This window comes from Spinacia oleracea, chromosome 6, assembly GCF_020520425.1.
Source record: "Spinacia oleracea cultivar Varoflay chromosome 6, BTI_SOV_V1, whole genome shotgun sequence".
Lineage (NCBI taxonomy): Eukaryota > Viridiplantae > Streptophyta > Magnoliopsida > Caryophyllales > Amaranthaceae > Spinacia > Spinacia oleracea.
This window is the reverse complement of record NC_079492.1, coordinates 80,539,532-80,546,949: the sequence shown is the minus strand read 5'-3', so window position 1 is coordinate 80,546,949 and position 7,418 is coordinate 80,539,532. Positions and strand designations below refer to the sequence as shown.

The window sequence follows — 7,418 nt, the reverse complement described above, 5'->3', positions numbered from 1 at the left end:
GGGCAGCCCTGCGCCCGTCGGGCGGACTTCGAGCTTTACGCCCGTCGGGCGGAGAGCCGCCCGACCGGGCGACGACAACCCAGGAGCCTTTTAGCGCGCGTTTTACTTTAGTATTTCCGGTTTTTGTTGGGCTTTTTGGGCAAAACTATAAATATAGCCCTTAGAATTTAGTTGATTATATTATTATCTTATTACTTCATTATCTCATAGCCTAGTGTTAAAACACTTAGTTTTATTTCTCTAAGCTTAATTTTCTCTCTCTAATTTGTTCTAAATACTTAGTATTATTTTCAATCAAAAATCGAAGCTTTCAATTGCCATTGTTCTTCAATTAGGTATTATTCCTTATTTCAATTCTTTGTTTAAGCTTTAATTATGTTTTCAATCATGCCAATTGCTTTGCTTATTGTTAATATGTGTGAGTAGTTGATTTTCTAGGGTTTTGGGAATCCATGAACGAATGTGAAAGGATGATTAATTGTTGTTGATTGTTGGTTTAGCTGTTAATTCCTATTGATTGCCCTTATCTACTTTGCAATTAGATTTGCGCAGGTTTGATTGTATTAGTTTCGCAATATCAAATTAAGATTCGAGAGATGCAATTTGATGTTTAGGCTTGTTTCAATAGGTAGAATTGGGATTAATACGTAGCGAGAGCCCGTTAATTCTAAGTCTATGATTAGTATCGATTCGAGAGAGCATGCTAGTCTAATTAACTGTTTTATTGATTATTATTGATTGTTGTCATCCTGGAATGTTGTTCATCGGTGAACCTGTGCCCTAGACCTTTTAATATCTGATTTTTCCCTATTTTATTATCATCCTAGTTTCATTATACAAATCAACCTATATTCTTGTTTCCCAATAGTCTAGAATTGCCGATTAATAGTAGAAAGAACATTGTTTCCCTGTGGATACGATCCTTGCTTCCCTTGCTATATTTTTAGTTGGTGAACGTTAGGTTTATCTTTGATAGGAGTACGATTTAGCCTGTCAAATTTTGGCGCCGTTGCCGGGGAGACGGTTTTATTTTCTGTTATTGATTGATTATCCTAGATTATTGTTTGTTACTACTCAAGGAACTCACGTTCCTTGAGACCGGATCTCACATTGTTTTGTAGTCTTTGTCTATGCCCAGGACCGTAGGTACTAGTAATCTTACTCCATTCGATCCTGAGCCCGAAAGAACCTTTCGTAGACGAAGAACTTTCATTGCACAGTGTGGGAATTACTCTGACTCTGATCATAATATTGGCGATCTTTTTCCTTCAGATACAGATTCAGTTTCAGAGATAGAGATGGGTGACGAAAATCTGGTACCGCCACCTACCCCACGGCTTACGGACTATTCTAAGCCAAGTCTGTCCGTGCTGCCAAAGGCAATCATGCCTTCTATTGCAGCTGAGACCTTCAAGATTGAGCCCGCATTGATTAACATGATCGAGAGACGCCAGTACGGTGGGGAACCAGGTGAAGATCCGAATCTTCACATTCAGTCCTTTATCCAATATTGCTCCACCATCAAGCAAAAGGGATTGACTCCGGAGCAGACTATGGAGATACTTTTCCCGTTCTCTTTGAGTGGGAAAGCTAAACTGTGGATTAATGGGTTGAATCGGGCGGCTTTGAAAATCAATAATTGGGAATCCTTGGCTCTTGCTTTTTATGTTAAATATTTTCCACCTGAGAAAACGGCTCGTCTGAGGGGTCAGATATTAGGTATCTCACAACAAGCGGATGAGAGTTTGTTCGAGGTTTGGGAGAGATTCAAGGATTTGCAAAGAGAATGCCCGCACCATGGTTTGGAAGATTGGTTCTTGATTCAGCAGTTTTATAATGGTCTGGGCAATGAGTCTAGATGTTTGTTGGATTCAGCTGCCAGTGGGAGGTTCATGCAACTTGAGGTGCCTAGAGCTATGGAGGTGATTGAGGAGATAGCCATTCACAATGCCCAGTATGGAAATCCTAGAGGTCTATCTAAGAGGGGTGGTAAGCATGATTTAAATTCTATTGAACAATTAACTGCCCAATTGACTGCTTTACATTATAAATTCGATAATATGCAAGCGGCCAATGCTCAATCTGCCCAACCTGTTAGTGTAGCTGCTATGAGTGCCCAACCTACTACTATTTGTGAAAGTTGTGGAATGTCTGGTCATTATGCACAGGAATGTAGAAGCTCTATTGAACAATGTAATGCTTTTCAATCCTACAAACAAAACAACCCATTCTCCAACTCTTACAATGAGGGCTACAAAAATAACCCTCTGCTTTCCTACAGGAGCAACAACATCCAAAACCCTCACCAAGTTCAACATCCACCACCACAACCATATCAACCCCCACACCAACAATCCTACCAACCCCGAAACAACTACAACCAACAGTCTAGTGGGCCACCTGGGTTCTCTAGACAACACACATCACCCCCACAACCACAACCTCAAGCCACACAGCCTGACCCTATGCTAGTAGAGATGAGAAACATGATGCTACAAATGCAAAAATCTCTAAGTGAAAAGGATGCAAAAATCGATGCTCTTACTGCTCATAACAAGATCATTGATACACAGTTGGCACAGATGGCTACTACTATTGCAGGGAGGCCACCAGGCCAACTTCCTTCACAGCCCGAAAATAGGGAGTCTGCTAATGCAATTACATTGAGGAGTGGTAGGGATTATGATGGTCCTTCTATGCCGGTTGAGGTTGATTCCGGGGTGTCTGCTAGTGATCTGGTCAGTGAGGAAATCCCGAAGATAGATATGGGTGAGAAGGAACCAGCTGAAAAGGTAGTCAATGAGAATGAGGCTACAACTGCGGTTAAGAAGGGGGCGGATATACAAGTACCACCTGTTGCACTCCCCTTCCCAAACCGACAACTCAAGAATAAGCTAGACAAGCAGTTTGGCAGATTCTTGGAAGTGGTCAAAAATTTGCAGGTAACGGTTCCTTTTACTGAATTAATTTTACAAGTTCCTGCGTATGCTAAATTCATGAAAGATATTTTGACCAGAAAACGTGCTTTTTGTGAGGTAGAGACTGTATCTTTCACTGAGGAATGTAGTGCTTATTTGCAAAACAAGTCTCCACCTAAACTTAAGGACCCCGGGAGTTTTTCCATCCCATGTAACATTGGCACCGTATTTATTGATAAGGCTTTATGTGATCTAGGTGCTAGTGTGTTTGTCATGCCTTTGTCTGTCTGTACTAAACTGAATATGGGTGAGCTTAAGGTTACTAATATCACTCTACAAATGGCCGACCGTTCTGTCAAATACCCCTTAGGTGTTTTAGAGGACGTCCCTGTTAGAGTAGGTAAATTCTATATACCTGTGGATTTTGTAGTATTAGACATGCAGGAGGATTCTCAAATTCCCATAATCTTAGGTAGACCCTTCCTTCATACGGCGGGGGCGGTAATTGATGTTAAAAGTGGGAAATTGACATTGTCTGTTGGGGATGATAAGGTGACTTTTAATCTGAATAGTGCCTTAAAAAGTCCCATGCTAGAGGAAGAACAATGCTATCGCATAGATGTAGTCGATTTTATTACTCGTGATAACGTCTCCCAAGTTCTCGAAAGAGACCCTTTGGAGGCAGTGCTTTGTTGTGAGTCTTCTGCAAGTGATAGCAGTTCTTGGAGTGCTGAAGTGGATGCTCTGGAGTTGGCTCTTAATGGTGGAGAATCTGAGCCGGAGAGCACCAAATTGAAGAGGTTAGTTTGGCCGGTTTGTTCTGTTAAAGAGGTAAAGAAACCCGAACTTAAACCTCTTCCTGCTAACCTTAAGTATGCGTTTTTAGATAATGAACAACTTTGCCCTGTGATCGTCAGTACTGCACTTGATGCAGGCCAGTTATCCCAACTTCTTATTGTGTTGAAAAGGCACAAAAAGGCCATTGGGTACAGTATTGATGATTTAAAGGGTATTAGCCCTGACTTTTGTATGCATAGGATACATCTAGATGAAAATCATAAACCATGCATTCAACCCCAGCGTCGTTTGAACCCTGTCATGCAAGATGTTGTAAAAGCTGAAGTTATGAAATTGCTTGATGCGGGTATAGTGTATGCTGTGTCTGATTCTAAGTGGGTGAGTCCCGTTCAGGTAGTGCCTAAGAAAGGGGGGACAACTGTGGTGAGAAATGAAAAAAATGAGTTGATACCAACTAGGGTAGTCACAGGTTGGCGCATGTGCATTGATTATAGGCGTCTTAATGTTGCTACTAAAAAGGACCATTTTCCCCTTCCCTTCATTGATCAAATGTTAGAAAGGCTAGCCTGTCACAAGTTTTTCTGTTATCTGGATGGTTATTCTGGTTTCTTTCAAATTCCCATACATCCAGACGACCAGGAAAAGACCACCTTCACCTGCCCCTATGGTACCTTTGCATATCGTAGGATGCCTTTTGGTCTGTGTAATGCGCCTGCTACTTTCCAACGTTGCATGATGAGCATTTTTTCTGATTTTATTGAGTCTATCATGGAAGTGTTTATGGATGATTTTAGCGTCTATGGTACTTCTTTTGATTCTTTCTTACTAAATCTGACTAAAGTTTTGAAAAGATGTGAAGAGTGCAATTTAGTCTTGAACTGGGAAAAGTGTCATTTCATGGTTACTGAAGGGGTGGTTTTGGGACATTTGATATCTGATAAGGGCATTCAGGTGGATCGAGCTAAGGTGCAAGTGATTGAACAATTACCCCCTCCAGTTAATGTGAAGGGTGTTAGAAGTTTTCTTGGTCATGCGGGGTTTTATCGCCGCTTTATCAAAGATTTCTCTAAAATTGTTAAACCACTTACCCAGCTCCTTCTCAAGGATGCCCCGTTTGTGTTTACTGATGCTTGTCTTGAAGCCTTTGACAGGATTAAACAGGCACTGATTTCGGCTCCCATCATCCGTTCTCCCGAATGGGATATTCCGTTTGAGATAATGTGTGATGCAAGTGATTATGCAGTTGGGGCAGTGCTGGGTCAAAGAAAGGAGAAGGTTTTACATGCCATCTATTATGCAAGTAAGACCTTGGATGAAGCTCAAGTTAATTATGCAACTACTGAGAAGGAGCTTCTAGCTATAGTCTATGCCTTGGATAAATTCCGCACCTATCTGATTGGATCCAAGGTGATAGTCTATACTGATCATGCGGCCCTTAAGTACCTGCTCTCTAAGAAGGAAGCCAAGCCTAGGCTTATTCGATGGATACTATTGCTACAGGAGTTCGATCTAGAGATCCGCGACAAGAAAGGGGCTGAGAATGTGGTTGCAGATCACTTGTCTAGATTGAGGTATGACGATGGTAAGGGATCTACACCAATTGATGATTCATTCTCGGATGATCATTTACTTGCACTTGCCAGTCAGTCACCGTGGTTCGCAGATTTTGCTAACTACATTGTAGGAAGAATTCTTCCAGCCGATCTGTCATACCAACAGAAGAAGAAATTCCTACATGATGTCCGATTCTACTTTTGGGACGACACTTATTTGTTTCGTGAGACTGCTGAAGGGATGTACAAGCGTTGTATTCCAGAATGGGAAGTTCAAGGTGTTATCAGTAGGTGTCATTCTTCACCTTATGGTGGTCACCATGGACCGTCTAAAACAAACGCTAAGTTGTCACAATGTGGTTTTTACTGGCCTACTATGTTCAAGGATGCACAGGCTTTTATTATGGCTTGTGATGCGTGCCAGAGGGCCGGCACTATTTCGAGGAGGTATGAGATGCCACAGAACGGAATCCTTGAGGTTGAGATTTTTGATGTATGGGGGATTGATTATATGGGACCATTCCCATCGTCCAAGGGTAACTTGTATATCCTTGTTGCTGTAGATTATGTGTCAAAGTGGGTGGAAGCCGTTGCCTCACCTACTAACGATGCTAAGACAGTCATCTCCCTGTTCAAGAAGATCATTTTTCCTAGATTTGGGGTTCCGCGCGCTTTGATCAGTGATGGAGGATCACACTTCCATGAGAAGCATCTGGATGCGCTCCTGCGCAAGTATGGAGTTTATCACCGCACTAGACTAGCCTACCACCCTCAGACGAGTGGTCAAGTTGAGGTCTCCAACCGAGAGATCAAATCTATCCTTGAAAAAGTAGTGGCGAAGTCTAGGAAGGATTGGAGCGATAAGCTAGATGACACTCTATGGGCATACAGAACCGCCTTTAAGACACCTATTGGTACCTCCCCGTATCGGTTGGTGTATGGCAAGGCGTGTCACTTACCAGTAGAAATGGAGTACAAGGCTTATTGGGCAATCAAACAGCTCAACATGGATGCAAAGCTAGCCGGTGAGAAGCGGTTACTTCAATTGGGTGAGCTCGATGAATTCCGACTACAAGCCTATGATAGTGCCCGGATTTACAAGGAAAAGACCAAGAAGTGGCACGACAATCACATTTTGCATAGAGAGTTCGCGGTGGGCGACAAGGTTCTACTTTTTAACTCTAGGCTTAAGTTATTTCCTGGAAAACTTAAGTCTAGGTGGTCTGGGCCGTTCACCGTGACTATGGTAAGCAAATTTGGGTCTATTGAAGTAGAGAATGAGAATGGTGAACGATTCAAGGTTAACGGGCAACGTCTGAAGTTGTACCATGATGGGGCTACCGTAGGAGTGGTTGAGGTCCTTCACCTCAACCCCTCCGCCTCATAGACGGCATATTCAAGGTAACAGGGTCGAGCGGGACCTATGAATAAACCAGCGCTTTGCGGGAGGCAACCCGTATTTCATTGCTTTCGATAGTTTAGTTTTGTTTTGTGTGTTTTGTAGTCTAGTTTCTTTGTTCATGAGTGGTGAGGAGAGAGCATTTTACGGTCCTTGGGTGTTTAATGATGTACAGGTTCAACTTCTAAAGCACGAAAAGATAGGAAAAATCCGTGGGAGCAAGAATCGCCAACCGCCCGACGGGAGAGAGCCGCCCGACCGGGCGCGCGGATAGAGAATCAGAAAGTCTCTGTACGCCCGACGGGCAGACAAGCGCCCGACGGGCGGCTCACTACGGAGCTGCTGGAAGTGTCGCCATTCGCCCGACGGGCGAGGAGCGCCCGACCGGGCGCGTGTGCAGAGTTTTGGAAGTGTCGCCATACGCCCGACGGGCGATAGCCGCCCGACCGGGCGCGCGGAGATTTTTTTTTGCAAATGGTCAGGTATCGCCCTCCGCCCGACGGGCGGACCTGTGCCCGTCGGGCGGCTTACGAGCTGTTCGCCCGTCGGGCGGGCGTTGGCCCGTCGGGCGAGAGAAGAAATTGCGGATTAAAACACGGATCTCCTCTATTCTTTTTCACTTCACATCTCAATCATCTTCTTCATTCTCTCTCAAACTCCATTAAACCCCAAAACCCTAAGAACTTCAACTCTCCATATCTCCCTCATCTCTCACTCAAATTCATCAAGCTACACACCAAAATCATCCTC

The 7,418-nt window shown here is 43.6% G+C and overlaps 1 non-coding gene across 1 annotated transcript; it reads right to left on the bottom strand.

The window, feature by feature from the left end:
• Window positions 1–1,697: 1,697 nt before the first annotated feature.
• LOC130464478 (small nucleolar RNA R71) lies at window positions 1,698–1,804 on the bottom strand. Its single transcript, XR_008924887.1, has one exon. It is a non-coding gene; the product is annotated as a small nucleolar RNA R71 (small nucleolar RNA).
• Between the last annotated feature and the right edge of the window lie 5,614 nt (window positions 1,805–7,418).